Genomic DNA, 18,136 nt, shown 5'->3' with positions numbered 1-18,136 from the left:
ATACTTCTCCTCCAGTCTAAGGGATTTTTGTCTGAAAAATGGTCTTAATGTGCTGTGTTGAATAAGCAGCTGTTCTGCTTATTCACAGAGGCATCAATCGTTGTTGGCCTTGAGAAGCTTCATAATTTTTTTCCTCTTTCCAACTGTCTCAGCTTACTCTGTTCAGAGATAAGATAATCCCTTTATTTAATGGGGGTAGTCAGCATATTTTTTTCCTAAAATGTTAAATTCGTTAGTATTTTTGAAAAAAAAAATGCCTACTCTTTGTACCCAACCCAAAAAATCTCCAGTGTTACTCACTGTTTTTCATGGGTATACCCACACACACTTACTCAATATATATATTTCGACCAGCGGTTAAAACATCTTAGGGTTGATATCTAAAATATTAGTGTTAGTAAAAGTAAAATATATTATGTCAGAATATTAAAAGACTTTAAAATAAATGCAAAAATGTAATAAACTACTGTAATACAGGTGTGCGTGTCAAAAAGTGAACACTCCTTTAAATTTACCGCCATGCACATATTCGTGATTTTATTGAGTTCAAACCGGTTTATACTTAGAGGCAAGGGTCTTGACTAGTTATAAACAAAACTCCAGCAAAATCTAAATAGCAACAGTGAAACAAAAGCCGATAATATGAGGAGACGTCGAGTCGCAATTTTTGGAACTTTCCGCGCGTGGAAAAACTCCCACTGAAATTACACAGGTTCTGAACTGCAGCCGCACCACCGTTAATAGCTTTGTAGCCAAAGGGACTCCTGAGGCTACCACAAGATCTAAGTCAAGGCCTCGAAGGTCAAACGAAATGGTTGCTGCCGTGAAAAAGTCTGTCGAGGACAAGATAGGCAAGGTCGCCATCAGCGGCCTCTCCAGGGAGTTCAATATCATCAAAAGGACTATGAACCGGCTATTTAAGAAATATCTTGGCTTTACGGTCTACAAGAGAACCTCTCGTCAAGGCCTCGAGTCTATAAACAAGGAAAAGGGCCTAAAATTTAAAGGAGTGATCAGTTTTAGACGTGCACACATGTATATTATTTTAGTGATAGTATCTGCCATTGCTTGCAATATTTAGGTTCAAAGACAAATTTAGCTTTAAAAATATGGAAAATAACTTCACGGAGAAAATCCTGAGTGTTATTACTACGAAATACTTATATCAATTTAAATGAAGTGCTCTCTTCACGAATGAAACTATTATAATAAGAGTTATTATTAATTTTAATGAGTAAATTAGGTAGGCTCTACTATAAATCCTTCCTTTATGACAGAAAAATTATAGTAAATAATCATTTTCATTGAAAATTTCAAAAAATTGTTGATATTGAAAGGGTAAATTTTGTACGGAAACAATCATTCAAGGATTCTTCAGATGATTATGTTTTCTCTAAGAAAAGAATAGTATCTTACATTACACAAAAAACTCAATTGCAAAAAAAATACCTGGTCCAAATGGTATTGTTGGTGAAATTTTTACTATTTTCCCCTGACCTCTTGCACGTCGTTAAAGCTATGGAAAAGCTAAGTAAAATGACAAGAGATTTAACCAATAGCTATATCAATTCATTTGACGTGTTATTTTCTCAAGAAGGAAACTATAATATTAAATGCCGGACAAACATACTCAACCCCTTTATAAAAAAGGAGGCAAGACCAACACAGAGCAAGAATTTTATTTTTCGTTTCATGTAAAGTAAAAGAATTCTTCAATATTTTTTATTTATTTTTTTAATGTCCCGGGAAAGGCCGGGCACGCCACCTCCACTTATATATATTATATGCAATGATATAGATGTTGTGCTGCTGTTTTTTTCATGCCCGTTAATTTGTTATTAATAATATAAAGAAGTAATTTTCTTTTCCTCAGCAGTTGTCATTATTTTTTTAATCCCAGAGTAATGACCATCCTTTCCTTAATATATTCAATTATATTCAAAACATGATTGAACATTTGTGAGTGCTCATAAAAGACGTAACGTAAATCTGTGAGTCTATTGTAGAGATATAATTTGTAAGTACTTGTCGGACTCAGAGTAGAATTGGAGATACTCATCGGAGTAATTCATGCAAATATAATTGGTTATATCCTTTTCTTCTTTCTCTCCTTTCACAGCTGATGTTCATTGATATAATGAAAGGTCATGAGCATTACTCTTTTCCTCTTGCAAAACTATAAAACAAATGTAAGGGTTACCATGTTGACTTTTAGCTACTATTTTTTAAACATGCCCATTCTACACTGGGTGTTCATCCTTGATTATATACGTATGAGCAATAATATCACATACTATTTCTATGTATTCACACTCCAGCAATATTTTATCCATTATTAATCAAATAATGCTGTTTGTAAAATCTATTAGCCACATGTGAACATGCACCTATTTCTGTGATTGTAAAAGGTATTTAGATGAACGAAATCGCTAATTAGTGGGTATTAATTCTGCTGGAATTCCTTACTTCATGACTGTTTTATCAAAGCAAGCAAATATGGAAAACATCATTTATTCTGTGGAGGCAATCCCAAAAAATTAAAAAACATAGTTTTTTTACAAACAAATGGAGAGTACAAAAGCATTATTATTCCTTTTGTGAAAAATATAATTATGATATACATCATGAAGTATTATATAAAATGCACCCACTGACTTTGTGTCATATATGCATACATTCAGACAGACAAACATTGCTTTATTAATATATATATATGTCACTTAAAAAAATAATTGAGTAGAAATTGCTTCAGGTGAGCCTCATACTTCCCTGGTGAAAGGAAAAAAGTTGTAGAATTCCAGAGGTAAGCATTTTTATAATAAAAACTATGTTTGAAGATGTGTTTATTGTGGTTGAAGAATAGAGATTGTTCCGTTCAGAGAGTCTTATTTCGTGAAAGAGGTAGTCTTTTACATATTTGAAATGATAGATCATACAGAGTGGAAACTTGAAGCTTACACATGAATTATGTTGATATGAGAGATTCCATGAGAGGAAATTAGAACTAACTATAATGGTATCGGTAGCCATGTATCTCCAACGCCCGATTCTTTTTGATTTTTTTTTTTCAATACGAGGAGAAATCTCATTGCAGCGTGATTCACGGCTTAGGACATCAACTCTTCTTTGTGCGGGTCACACTCCAACAGAGGTAGACGGGCTGTTGAGAATGGCTCGTAAGATCATCTACAATGTTAAGAAGAGGCTAGATCACAAAGAGACCATCGAGAGGAAGGAGGGCTCCGGAAAAAAAACCATCCTTAGTGCAGATGCCCTAGAGAACGCCATGATCCGGTTCTTGGACAGTTATAGGCTCACAGCAGCCATGTACAATTGGACACTTTGAAGGGGAGCCTGATCTCCTGGTTCCAGACAAATTTCCCCTTTCCCGAACAGCAAACTCGTTTTTGAGTAAGATAACATTGCAAAAATTATTCAGACCTTTTTATTAACAACATTGCTTTCTGTGACAAGAGAATTTGGCCAAAATACAGTCTGGATGTCAATCCCCCCTTTTTTTTATAGACATGAACAGGAGGGCTTGTAGCATCTACCACCCGATCAAATGATGCAATCATTTTTGATGATTCAAATCAAATCAGTATGAAAGGGCTCAGAAAATATCAAAGGATGTAAGTTGAAATTTAATATCCGAAATGGTGAGAGAACACCCACTCTAACTGTGAATTATTTTTTGAAAATTCAGGTTTGGGCCGTTATTAGCCACCAGGCAGTGTCAGATCTATATATAATTCCACAAAACTAAACTGTAACGACAGAGTACTGTATATAGGACATACTGTATAGGAATAGTAGGCTATTTTCTTTTCAAGTGGTATTTGCAAATGTAAAAAATAATTTTGAAACCCAGTATGTCCTGTACATCATGACAATTTCCTTTATTATAATGCGTGAATATCAGACGTTAGAAAAAATAGCGTAGACGGCGTGGTTTCATTCAAGAGAAATGATTTTTTAAAGTTTTCTTGGAGATACAGTCAACAGCTATTATGTGTTGAAATAGTGAGGAACGTGCGTTTGTCGTCGAAAATAAATTTTGCCAAAAATGGTTTGTAATAATATTTAAAAAAATTAAGGTATGAAGAAACTTTAATTATAACTTAACATTAAGTTAAATAAGTTTACGAGTCATTAAAATAAATTATTTACGCTAATTAAGGGTTTAGGTCACATCTTACGCAATATTCCGATCGATGTTTTTTGTTTTTTTTTGTACACTGTTTTGATTTGATGAGTGAAGGGGAATCTAAAAGGAAAAGGGTTTCGGATCTTCTCGACGGAGATGTTGGTCAAATAAAAATTCAGACATTGAAGGTGTTACCTTGAGGACAGTCTGGAGCATCAGGGTGGCCAAGGGGAATGGGAAAAGAGTATAAAGGATGGCAGGATATGGAGGAATTCATTAGAAGTGAGATGAAAACTTTCTTGAGTCCCTGGAGGCCAATATCAGGGAAGAAAAATACACAACATGGCTGACGAGCTCATCGTGGACACAATCATTGTTAGTAGGGTAGTTGATGATGATCTAGCCCTTATGAGCTTTGTCAGGACTTCAAGACATCTCCTCATCCACATGATATAGGCCTTAAGGGCTGAGAGATGCAAAAGATACCTTAATTACTTGGAGAGGCATCCGTCTACTGTAGAGATCTTTTCAGACAAGAAAATCTACACAGTTGACCAGGTTTTGAAGAGCAGAAACGACAGATTTATAGCAGCAGCATCTAAGGAAGTACAGGGCACCTTCAGAACAAAAAATATGTGTCAAATAATGTACATGGTTAAGTTAACTTTTACATATTTCCTAAATCCATAGCAAAAACCTATTTCAACAATATCTTAATTTACATTGACTTTACATTTTTTTCATATTAAATAAATTATCAAAAAGATTTACTGAAAGAAAATCTTGAAACTCTTTCATTAATTAAATCTAATTTATATATTTTCATAATTTAATCAAACGAAAGTTTTGTAAATAAATTATTCTGGAATGAAATATTCCTTTTGTTTTGTGAGATATTTAGAAACAAAATAAACGAAACCATCTCAGAGGGTTAATATATTGAAGTATATGTTTCTAAGTATTCTTCAAACAAGACAGTGTTAAAATAAAAGTCTTTTTTAAAGCCCACAAATAATTAGCAGAGAGTAATTTAAAGATCAAGGGCAAAAAATATGCATTTCCTTACTATAAATATCTACATATCAAGCCTACAGGGAAAAATATACCTTTTCTCTAATTTACGAAGTAAAATCGATATAGCACAAGGTATCCTATCTTTTTGAAAATTACATTTTTGAAAGCTACGTAAAAAAACACAATCGTTTTTTTTTTTTTCGAAAAAATGAATAGTACAACCTAGCCTAATATACATTAAGATGTTAAAGGGTAAAATTGGTGTTTGTTTGCAGGTCTGGTGTGATGTTTTTTGTTTTTTTTTGCAAAATTGCTAAACTTATGAAGTTAGCCTGAGCCATCTTTTTTTTTTATATAAAATAACTATACCCCTAACACCTCTTAATGAAAAATTTTGGGTACACTGTATAAGCTTGCTCCCACATCATACTTTTTCTTTCTATCTCGAGTTTCGAGTCTTAATAACAGTGAAGTTTCGAGAGACCTGTGACTAATAGGTAAAATAATGGTCAAACATTATTTAAATATGTGCTTATGTATTAAATGTACTTTGGTCGTTACCTGTTTCTTTTGCTTTAAATGGAGGATATGGTTTGGAGCGGGTTACCTAAAGACATCATAGATACCGGTTCATCATTATGAATTGAGAAATTTAGCGAGCTTAGGCCTCCTATTGCTCAAAAATAAATAATTACATATATTACATTTTACAGAAAAAATGACCATATCGCCAGGAAAGTCCAGCCCACATTTCCAATTTTCTAAAAGATTTGTTCCGAAAGTAGCACCTATACTAGAAATGGTAAATAATTCAATCTAGAAAGTTGGTTTTATTTGAGGATTTACCAATAAAGGAATAGTGATATTTATACATAAAAGAGATGGAAAGTATATTGATAACAATATGTAGACCGATAACTTTACAATATACTTTATACAAAGTTATCAACAAAGTCCTGAATAAAAGACTAACGAGAGTTTTTCCGTATATTATCAACGATGCTTAGAAAAAAAATATGAGGAATAAAAGAGACAAGGATATCCCATATTTAAAATCTAAGGCGTAATTGACCAAGCAATAGATGGTAAAGAACAATTTCTCTGTTCTATTTGTGAATTATCAAAAAGTTTTTGATAAAAGGGAAACCTTTGTATCTTACTGTTCGAAGATGAATGGCTGAAATTGACGTCTTATGTTAATGATGTTAGTAAGCCAATACAATTGTGATGAAAGCTCTCCTTTGTATACGATTTACTAGTATAGATTGTTTCTCGGACTCTGGAGCTCTTGATGTTGTTTTTTTTCTGTTTTTGTTCACTAAGGGTAAACAACTTTTTAACATTATTGAATTATTGACAATTAAAAGACAAAACTAGGGGATTTTGCAAACTTTGTCGTTAGGATTCCTGTCTTCTTTCGTGACAGCAAATAATAATAAAAAGGAAAAACGCAGACACAAGAATGCTGATTGGATTTAGTGAGGGCGGTAATAGGCTCTTAATTTAGGATATACCGATACCAAATTTTCAGCTGATAAAGATACTATCTTTATAAACAATTCCGATTCCTTCAAATGTATAAAGGAATTTCATAAGCAAAGAATAAAATTGTTTGCTGAATTTAATGTTTATCCTTTTATTAATTACGAAAGGGAAAAAAACCATCATAATTAGTTGTTAAAAATTTTATAGTTATCTGTGCTCAGGAATCAATTAATTTCTAGTTGGCTCATATTAGAAAGATCCATAATTGGATATTTCAAATCTACCTCCTCACCCCTCGGCCTCTGATTTAATTTCAACTGCCTCACTATAAAACAATACTTGCAACAGGAAAGGCTATTTTCTATTATATTACTGGTTTGGTCCACATGAGATCAAATGTTCTTGATCTCCAGTTCTTAGCTGAGTTTTATATGCTTACCATCAAAAATGAAATATTAATAAACCAGTGCTCAATCCCGACTTGTTTCTTTTTGATGGACCCAGGACGAATACTGATTACTAAGTTTGGCTACAAATATGGCTTTGGTGAAGTTGCAATAGCGATTTTCCTTCATTGTTAAGAGTTTAAACTGCCTAATTTAATGGATGATTACTGAATATAGGTTTTTGTTAACACTTTTTATATCTTTTGATGGGGTAGATTTAAGATTAAATTTAAGCTAATCATATTGCAGATTGATAGATTGAGTGGAGAAATATTTAAATTATGGAACTTTTAAAGCTGATGAACATCCCTACATATGGCTTCTTTATTTAATGTTCTGACAAAGTTTTGATAGCGATCCGAAATCCTATATTTACTCATTTAATCGATATTACCTTTATGTTTTCTTAATTTCCATAAATATACCTGGGTTGTTGCAATACCACACAGTCATGCCTCAAATGAATAATAGAAAATCTCCTCTTGGTCTTAAAATGTCTATTTCTTCTCAAAAACAGATATATAAATAAAAATGTTAATAAACAGACCTTAAAGCCTAAAAATCAGACACCAAAAAAAATATGTTGTCTCTTAAACAAAACCCATTGATCAATTATCAAAATAATACAAGTTACGTACAAATTTATATGAATAGAACGTTATCAATGGAATAAATTTAATGCAGAGCAAGTTGTTCTAATGCAGTTTTCAATCCACAATCTTATATATATTTGTAACATAACAATCACTTGTTTGGATAGAATTTGGGCAAAATCGCCAACTTTCTCTCACAAAAATTATCCCTAGGGACTCCATTGTCGAAAAAGTTGCAAATCACCAGCTTAGATATTAGTTCAGGTAATATTGAAGCCCATATATGTTTCGATCCAACAGTACAATTGCTCTCAAAAAACTATTTAAGATTATTTCCTTTGAGAAGATCTTTAGCAAAAAAAATATTCATTGTTTTTATGTTTTTTTCAAGGTGCCCAAATAAAAAGGTTTATTATTATAATAAACAAAATATGTTTTGATAATTATTTAATGAAGTATCATTCAACTTCAAGTTGAAATTAAATTCTCGCAACCTTTAAATGCTTAAGAAAATAACTTTGCAAAGTGAAGAATATATTATTTTCATTGGAGTAGGAGGAGAGAGGTCTCGACTTTTTCGAGATATTCGGACAATTAGAGCATTGGAGGATCATGAAAGTAAATGGATGGTATCCTTATGTGTAGAAGGGCATGCCTTTCTCTCTTATGGAGTATACATGGAGGAGGAGAGTTAAAAGAGGGACCTGGAGTCGATCTGATGAAAAAGGATGAAGAATATCACAGATCACATATCACAGAAATAGCCATTCTACTTTACATAATGAGATGTGATCTCCTCCAGCCACATCCTCAGTTCACGGATCGACTCCCACTCCAAAAAAATATTTTTTTTGTCGCTTCATTTAGGGAAGTTATTTCGTTATTATTAAAAGGTTGCGAGAATTAAATTTCAACTTTCCGCTGCCACTGTCTCTCATTTTGAGATAGAAAGAGAAAATATGACGTGCAGGGAAACTTATCCAAAGTTTTTAAAAGAGACAAATATCCGGGTATTAAAATACCATTTTAAAACTGTGGAAAACAAAACTTTTTAGGTGCACCTGTTCTTATTATAAAAGTATAAAAAAACTTTTTTGATCAATAAAATTTGTCTTACTGCCTTTTGAAAAAAGGGAAATTATGTTACTGTATTTAATGGTTTTTGGAGTGTAATGAGAAATACACCAGTTTTATCTATAATAACTACTATTATCAAATCTTATTTCTGATGAACAGCCTAGTTCTAATCCTTTCATAAAACGAAAGGTAATACATCTGCAAACGACTTAAAAATAGTATTTTTAATACACATAATTCAACCTTAGTCTTATATTGATGTAACAACAATGCATTTAAATCTTTAACGTATGTACATGAAATTTTGATGGCCTAAAGGATCAATGAGGATTGTATTCTATTTGATAAAATCCCACTTTAAAAATTATATACAATGCAAAAAGTAATTCCTACCTCCTTTTGATGGCTAGTTTGTCTGAGTAATTTAACCTTCACTCCAAACAAGTAAATCCTTTAAATTCGATAATTGAAGTTCGAATAGGGTAGGGATTCTCAGCCTTTTTTAGCTATTGACTACTTATAAAATCTTTATTTAGCCCAAGTACACCTTCACCAGCTCAAAGCATTTTTAGCTTGAGTAACAGAAGTGTCCGAAGGATTATATTTTGATAATATAGGTACTTAGTTTTTTTGGATATTTTTTTTTTTAAAGAAAAGAATCAAAAAAAAAAGTAGAGCTATTCACCAAAGAAATTAATTTACAAAAAAAAATCAAAAATTCTATAGCTATTCACTAAAAATTTTTATTTTTGAAAAATTCATATATATTGTCAAAAAGTATCGCAAATTCACAGCTCTTCAAAAAAAGGAATTTCAAATTTTTTGAAAAAAAAAACAACAACTCAAATATTTCATTTTATAGAAAAAACAAACAATAATTCCTTTATTGGGGGTGCTCCAGCCGACCCCCTGGAGACGCCCCTCCAGGGTATGTGTACTCCCATTTTGAGTACCACTTGAATAGAGTATGATCAAACAAAAGAATATCATCCCCAAGGTGGTTTGACAGTCTTTAGCTTGTTTTACTTTAAATTGTGGATGATGGGAAATAATTTTCACAGCACCCTCTATGTAAGTAACATACACATATAGTGTATTTAAAATAAAATTATCATTCAGGGAGTTGTATTATTTTGCTGTAAGACGGCGCAACTCTCTATCAATTTGTTTTCAAATTAATATATGTGGGCAACGCTCTTGCCCAATTGTTTTCTTTGAGCAATTTGTTAAAATTACCAGATTTTTTATTCAACTCTTCTCCAATTCGTATTAAATATGGGACTTGTGTTCTTTTTTTCGTTCGAAATTGGCTCTCCCATCATTACTTAATATTACATGATATTAAGTTGAATTAACATTAACACAATTTCCAAATCTTTTATTCTTTATAGACAGTGAAATTACGATATAGTTTTGCAATTATCCATTATTTTTATCAAAATGATATAAAACTTCAATAGTAAATACATTTGATTTTTTTTTCTTCTATAGTGTATGTCCTTCTTAGACTCAAAGGAGAATTGTGGATCGAAAACGGAGTAATTCTTACCTATATCTTTGCAATATACAAACTAAGATTTGTGTATATTTTCAATATCTCATATCTTATGCGTTTATCTGTCTATCTCTTGAACCGCTAGAACTGGAACCGACAAAGTTGAACAGAAAATGGAGCCGAGACGGCAATATATTGTTTATCGGTCTCAGTTCTTGTACTTTTCTTGCTATATATGTAGAATATATTAAGAAAATACAACACATGTTACAAAAAAAAAAATAAATTAACTTTAATCAATAAATCCATTTTCTTAGGGTTTTTTTTGGGGTTTTTTTTTGTGTGCAATTGCTGCGTTTTCCAATTATATTTTACTTCACCAGGGTGATATATTTGTATCTGAGTTCCAAATTGCTAAGGGCTTCTAATGGATCTGGAAAAGTGATTCTAGGCACCAGACGGTGTAAATAAAAAAGGGAAGGGGCAGGGTATATTCTGGATCCATGTCAACTACTAAGCTTGTTGGGGGCCTATAATATTGTAACTATAATATTTCTTTAAACAAGCTTTCTCAAAATGTACTATGCCAAGGCCCCCTACACATACATATTTTTAGGTGATGCCCCCTTTATACAAAACCTGTATGTATAGACTGAAAGTAAACCTAAAATCTCCATCTTCCTTGATTTCCCCTCCCTACGGACCCCACTTTGAAAAAAATTGTCTTAAGGAACCTTACCTGGAATTTGGGTTACTACGCACTCTGTGTATAAGGTAGCTACGTTCCTATTTGTATCTGATGTCATTTCCTGGACCCAAATTTTCTACCAACGTCCCTTCGTGTAAGTGTCTCATACCAAACTTAGCTTGTATAAAAAAATAAACGAGATCGAAGATTGGAACTGAGACCGATAAATCTGAATCTAAACCAAAACCATTGAAATGAGAAACTAAGATCGGGAGCGATATAAATGCTGAACCTGAACCGGGCAAAAGTATCTAAATTAATGAAACTTCATGACAGTCCCGATGCTCTCATCTCCAACATTCTGTAGATCGTCTGGATTACTATGTTAGTCTTTGTTTTATATATAGAAATTGCTTACGATTTTCAACTCAAAGTAATGTATATACCTTTCAGCTTCTTGACAACAGCAATAAATAAAACAAAACAAGGACATATATATTAAATGCATTTAAAAAGTATATTCACATGATCAAATATATGTATATAAAATAAATTAGATCCATTCTATAACAAAAAACTTTTATTTTCATAATTAATTATTTTTCTACGCTTTGTAATTGAATGGAAACAGTGTTCAAATGAGAATATTCATAAATAAAAAATAGTTTTTCATTGGAAGTGTTTTTGTTGTTTATGACCGAGTGGTGAATTAAAATCTTAAAACTTAGAACTTTAAAATTTGACAGGACTGTTAATTTATTACTTAACAATAAAATTTCAACAAAATTAATACTATAAATAGTTGTGTGTCAAGGCTTTCTTAAACTTTTTTGTACCCGTCCCTTGCGGCAATGATGGTTTCCAGGGTGGCGGTGGAAGGCCTGACACCCAATAGCAGATGTAGTCCTCTGTTATGGCGTCCCAGTGCTGGCTGACAGTGGATTTGAAGGATGCATTATAAGGGTCTTGCAACGGCGGAGGGGATGGGTGCCTTCCATTGTTGTTGACAAAAGTGGTCTCTCCAGCCTAGCAACACTCTATCCAACCAGTTTTTGATAGCTCTCTAAACATTCTGGTGTGAAACTCTGAGATATATTGCTTCGGTCTTCATGAATATGAAAGGATTGGCCTTGGCTGGGTTTTTTTAACTCCTCCGGGTCCTGTTAGGCCTTTTGACAGATCCCTTCTTCCCTTTCAGTGTTTCAGAGTTGCTGTTGGTGTAGACAATGGTCCTGGAGACGTCCTACTGCTTGGAGTACGCGAATGGAAATTCGTCAATCACGTTCAATTGTCATTTTCTTGATTTGTACGTAAACTAGATAGCTCAGGTTTGTATTGTTTCTTCACGAATTGTTTTTACTTTATATATCGAAAACTGAATTAATTTTCATCAGTCTGAATGAGTTATCGTTCAGATTTCAATTGAATTATTTAATTGATAATGGTATTTTTGTAGGAATTTTCAACTAATCTACAGGGAAAGGGGATCAAATTGTCGCCAAAATATTTTTCTACAAAAAACAACACAAAATATACATTTTTTAACTTTTTTATTGAAAATCAAAACTATGACGAGCATTTAGGTATAGAGTAGCCATTCATTCGATATAATCACCGTTGGCATCAATAACAGTCTCAATACGGCCTCTGAACCGGCCGCAGGCTCTTCTGACCATCTCATTGTCCATGTTGCCGAATACCTCATTGATGGAGTCCATCAGGCTGGCCTTGGTGCTATGGGGATGTCTGTTGGTATGCCTCTCGACATAGCCCCAGCAAAATAGTCCAAAGGATTAAGGTCGGGAGAGTTAGGAGGCCACAAATCCTTCATTACGACATCATAACAGTTCTCGGTTAACCACTGCATGGACATTTTGGACACATGGCAGGGTCCTGAGTCTTATTGGCACACCCAGGGTCTGTCTCCGGCCTTCATGGTCCTGGTAGGGTCATCCTCAACCATCTTCTTCACCTTGTCGACAAAGTCGGTGTCCCTGACCTTCCTGTCGGCGCCCTCCTCCTTGGGTGCCCTCTTTATGGTGGCATCAACATCCCAGGTGTCCTCTAACTTCTTACAGATACGCTGAACAGTCCGTAAATTCACTCCTAAGGTTGAAGCAATCGTTGAATTGGAGATTTCACCTCCATTATTAACCAATGCCATGAGTACGGCGGACCTCGAAAGCTCCTCGTTCCACTTATAGCTCTTTATCTCCTCATATGATGACGGCATGATGCTAACTGAACTACGTATCGTCAGCTGACAAGAATAGCTTTCCTATTTGGTAACTGGTTTTTTATTTGATAATGTTGTCTTCAAGTTATCAAGGTTTAAAGTAGGCGACAATCTGATCCCCGCTCCTGTACATTTTTACATTATTTCAAATCAATGAAATTATTTATTAGTGAGTTTAATTAAATATTCAACTAGTATGCAGGATATATATTTTTATAGTATGTAGGAGTAGAGTTGAGGATCGATAATGGTTTAATTCCTCCCTATGTCCTTACAAGATACAGATTGTTTTTTTTTTATTATTTCCATCATTTGATAGCAGCAAATGTTATGAAACCTCATGACAGCTAAGCTGCTCTCCCCAAAACATTATTCAAATTGTCCAGGTAATCACATTAACTTACTGTTTCTCGTTTTAGCATAACAACAGGTTATATTCTTTTAATTTCAAGCTAAAAATATATAATATTGTTTTTGCTACCTGTGCAGAACTTTTAATTTTCCAAATTAGTCATCATTAATCTTGTAGATAAAATATATACAGAGTGCGATAGGGAAATTTTCCGCGATCAAGAAGCAAAACCAAAACCTTAATAACTTGTTATTAGAAATGTATTATGAAAAAAGTTATTGAAAAAACTTGTAGGAATCAATCTTGTCAAGAATGATACAATAAAACCACCTCCAGCCTCTATCAAAGTCTCCACCGAGGTCGGAGCTTGGGGCATACTGCCAAAATATAATCGGTGGACATGTTGCCCCATTGCTTCTTGATACTAGCCTTGATCTCCAGCAAATTTCTGTGTGATGTCTTCCCCACCTTGTTCTCTAAGACGCTCTACAGTGTGAAGTCGAAAAGATTCAGATCAAGACTGGAAGAGGGGCAGAATGTCTTTTCCCAGAAGTCCGTAAAGTGGTCCTTGCAAAAGTTATGTGTCTTCAAGGTTGTGTGGCTGGGGGCATCGTTTTGGGTCACCTCTTAGCTGTTCTTATGACAATTAGCCTTTAGCCAGGGCAAGATTTGCCCGATCAGGACCTTATAGTAGGCCTTGCCCCAATTTTCTCATTGGGCTTGAAGAAGAAGAGATCAATTTTCTTCCTATCGGAGGCCATAACTCCCAAGTACATTATTTTTTCCTGAAGGTGCCCTAGACTTCCTCTGAGGATGCTGCTATATATCCATTATTTCTGCGGTTCAAAATCTGGTTGACTATGAATATCTTCTTGGCGTGGGCGTCTAGAAGATCCGAAACCCTTTTTCTTTGCGATTCTAGTTCACTCATTTTTGTCCGATTTTGACCAATTCAAAACAATGTGCAAGAAAAACACAACATGTATCAAAACATTACATGAGATGTTACCTAAAACCATAATTTGAGCAAAAAAAAAAAATAATGATGCGGAAAATTTCAAACATTCTTCAAATTGACAGTGTTGAAAATGTTGATTTTCAATGTCCATTTTTAGTTTTTTTGGTTCAGGTAACACAAAAACCTCCGAAATATGTGTCATCAAATAAATTAAATCTTTAATTACATGTTATATATCTTTAAAAACAATCAATTGAGAATTTTCCTCCTCAAAATTATGATGATTTAGGAATAAAATTAATATTAGACACATTAAAGAATACAAACAAAATCATTATAGAGAATCCCTGGGAAACGTTGCTACAGGCCCTTTCTCTTCATTAAGTATATTGGATTTGCAATCAAAGAATATATTAGAAAAAGAGTGAAGTGTAATATTATTTATATTTAATTACTTTTGGTGAATGCTCCACGAATAAATACCAGGCCCATTAAACAGTCCATGTAAAGGGCTGATTTTATCTCGTGGTATGTATTTTATTATTTTATTTTTTCCAAATTACAATTTAAACAAGAGGTTTTCTGCAGACATTTATTTAGCAAAATCATCTGAAAATAGTACTTTGCCACAATCTATATTAAATATGTGAGTCCTCAACTCTATTTAGGCCTCAATACGAGGCCTAAATATCTTGCAGGCTTTGAGTATCTAGTCAGACTCGAACTTGGTCTACTCCTTCATCATAGAAGCTCTAAAGACAAGGCACTCTCGTAAGGAGTACCACACATTGTCTTCCCCAGACGTTATTTTTATAGATTAGTCCAAGAGGTTCACGTCTTGAGAGGAGGGTGGTCACATGTTGAGGTCCTAAAAGACAGGAAAGTCGTCTCTGGGGAAGACCTGGATCTTAGCGGTGCAATGACAAGTTTTTCCTGAGTGAAATGAAAGTTTTCCCTGAACTTTCTTCTGGCCAAAGATTTTGATGTAACCACCTGCATTACTTCATCTGCAGACATCATTCTTATTTCCACTCATAGCTTTCTTTAATATATATTTTAATTTCTTCACGCATGCTTTGGCCAATTTATTGGATTGGGGACTATGTGGAGAAAAACATCACCATTGAACTCCCCAAAAGGATAGACATTCTTGAAATTCCCTGGACGAGAAGTTTGTTCCGCCCTCTGATTCTAAAACTTTGGGTGTACCATATTCAAAAAAGAATATCTCCATTACTTTCTTAATCACTCATGATGCCCATCCACTATGCTCAAAATAATGCAAAGAAATTCTATCAATATAAACCAAGAAATTATTTTTACTCACAGAAAATATATCCACAGCTACTGCTTGAAATGGCTTCGTCATTTTCGGTCCTTTAACTTGAGTCTCCATTAAGCAACAAGGTAATAACTTCTTGCATTCTTCAAACTTTCTCGCCATATCTTCGTTGTCCATATCTATTCCCGCCCAATAAATAATCTCTCTGGCACCTTGTTTAGTCTTCATTATCCTTGATGAGATACATGCAGATTTTCCAATATTTCTTTCCAAGCTACTCTTGGTCTAACAATTATTTTATTATTGACGATAACCAAACCTTCATAAACCAATAGACTATCTTTCGAATTCCCGTGGAGTTTTAATTCTTCAGGGAGATTTTTGATATTATTTCCAAAACCGTCTTTATAAAATTTATCAATTTTAGATAATTAACATCTTCTGGTACTTGGTCTCTCAATTTTTTTAATCTTTGATCCTTGATCTCAATCGTCAGGATTGAGAATCCACATAAAGCTCTTATTAATATTCTTCTTGCAACCTCATTCGTATGCACATCCTTCAATATGTCGTTCTTCCTCGGATTCCAATATGGATTTCTTGACAAAATTATTAGCTGCTAACATTTTTGTTCCTGGTTTCCCAGCAACGGCGAAATTATAAAGCATTTGCCTCCTTTCTCTGATTTATTTTTGTCTTGGATTCTCAATTCCGTCCAAAGTTTTATTTTTGAGGATATTTACAATTTCTGATGATCTGTCTCAATATGAAAATGGGGCAATCCTTGAAAATAAACGTTTAATTTTTTTTTGTTGCCCAATATATAGCCATCATCTCAAGCTTTGTCGATCCATAATTCTATTCTGCTACACTTAGCCATCTAGAATTTGCTTCAATAAGATACCATTTTCTGGTCTGGAGCTGGTATTTTTGAAAGGGCTTCTGTTTTTCTTGGATCGATATTAATTCCATGTTCTCCTACGATGTAACCTTTGGCATAGCAAATTGAAATTTTTCCTTATCGAGTGATATTCCAAACTTCTTACTTCGATCCAGAAATTCATAAACTCTATTAACATATTGCGCAAATGTCTCATCTTATCTTAAAATATCATCAACCAACTTCTTTGTATTTGGAAATTCCTCATAAGATTGGTCCATCATAAGATTGAAAACGCCACTTGTTATATTTAATCCCATTGGCCATCTTTTTAACTTGAATATTCCCCATTGAGTTTTGAACATTGTTAGGTCTTGGCTCTCAAGGTGTAAAGGTATATCCCAATATCCTTTAATTGCATCAAACGTTGATAAGTACTTATTTCCAGGTTGAATGTTTGAAATTATCTCCTTTGAATTAGTCATAGGATGTAAAGGTATTTTGACAAACTTATTTAATTATGTTAGATCCAACGATAGTCTAACCTTACCATTCTTGTTTCCCACCACAACCATAGGGCTGCACCATTCTTTAGGTTTATTTCCCAGGCCCTTCACTGTTCCTTTTGTCAACAATTTTTCCAATTCTTTCTTCGTAGCTTCTCTATCAGTCAAGAGAATCGCCCTTGCTGTGTAGTTTCTGCATTAGTTTCTTCCATTAAAGATATTTTTATAGATGTGCATTTCATTTTTCTTAATGGTTAATTTCCATCAATTAATCAATCATGATACTCCTCCACAAGCTTGTCTCTCATGGGTTTAATTTCTTTGATTCCACGAGCACTAGGTTCTTTGGCTCCTTTTCATCCACCTCGCTCAACTTGACTTGGATAAACTTCGGGTCAAATTCTTAACTTTTTATCCAATACGCACGACTTTAGAAATGTAACATTTTTCTTTACAATTATAGTCTCTTCTTTGATTTCCTCATTTCCAAAACATTATTAATAACATTAGAAGTTATCAGTACTTAAGATAGGTGTATCAGTTCGGATACAAGATCATATAACGAAAAGATGGGTCCATCTAAGTAAATATATAACAGGAGATTTATCTATTTTGATTCGCAAACCTTAAAAACTAAGCTTAGCTCATTCGAACAGTACTGCAACAAGTAATCCTAGTCTTTATTTTCCATCTAAGCCACCAAACGAGGAATATATTGGAAGACCTACTTGTAATGACCCTAATTGATACTTCAATTGGGGACTTCTTGTAAAAAATGTATTAAATCTTTACGTTCCTATATGTTCTTCTATTCGAAAAAAACATTACGATGGAGAGTGGTTCCGAGCTTTTGTTCGAGTAGTTAATGCTTGTTAGGGATATTTACAAGAATTACCATCACAAATGTCGACCATCAAAAAGGTCTTTGAAAATAATTTATTCTTTGCTCATTCTATGGCAATTTTGTTGACAAGCGT

This window comes from Lepeophtheirus salmonis, chromosome 11 (assembly GCF_016086655.4).
Source record: "Lepeophtheirus salmonis chromosome 11, UVic_Lsal_1.4, whole genome shotgun sequence".
In the NCBI taxonomy this organism is placed as follows: Eukaryota; Metazoa; Arthropoda; class Copepoda; order Siphonostomatoida; family Caligidae; genus Lepeophtheirus; species Lepeophtheirus salmonis.
The sequence above is the reverse complement of the archived record's forward strand: the minus strand, read 5'-3'. Positions refer to the sequence as shown.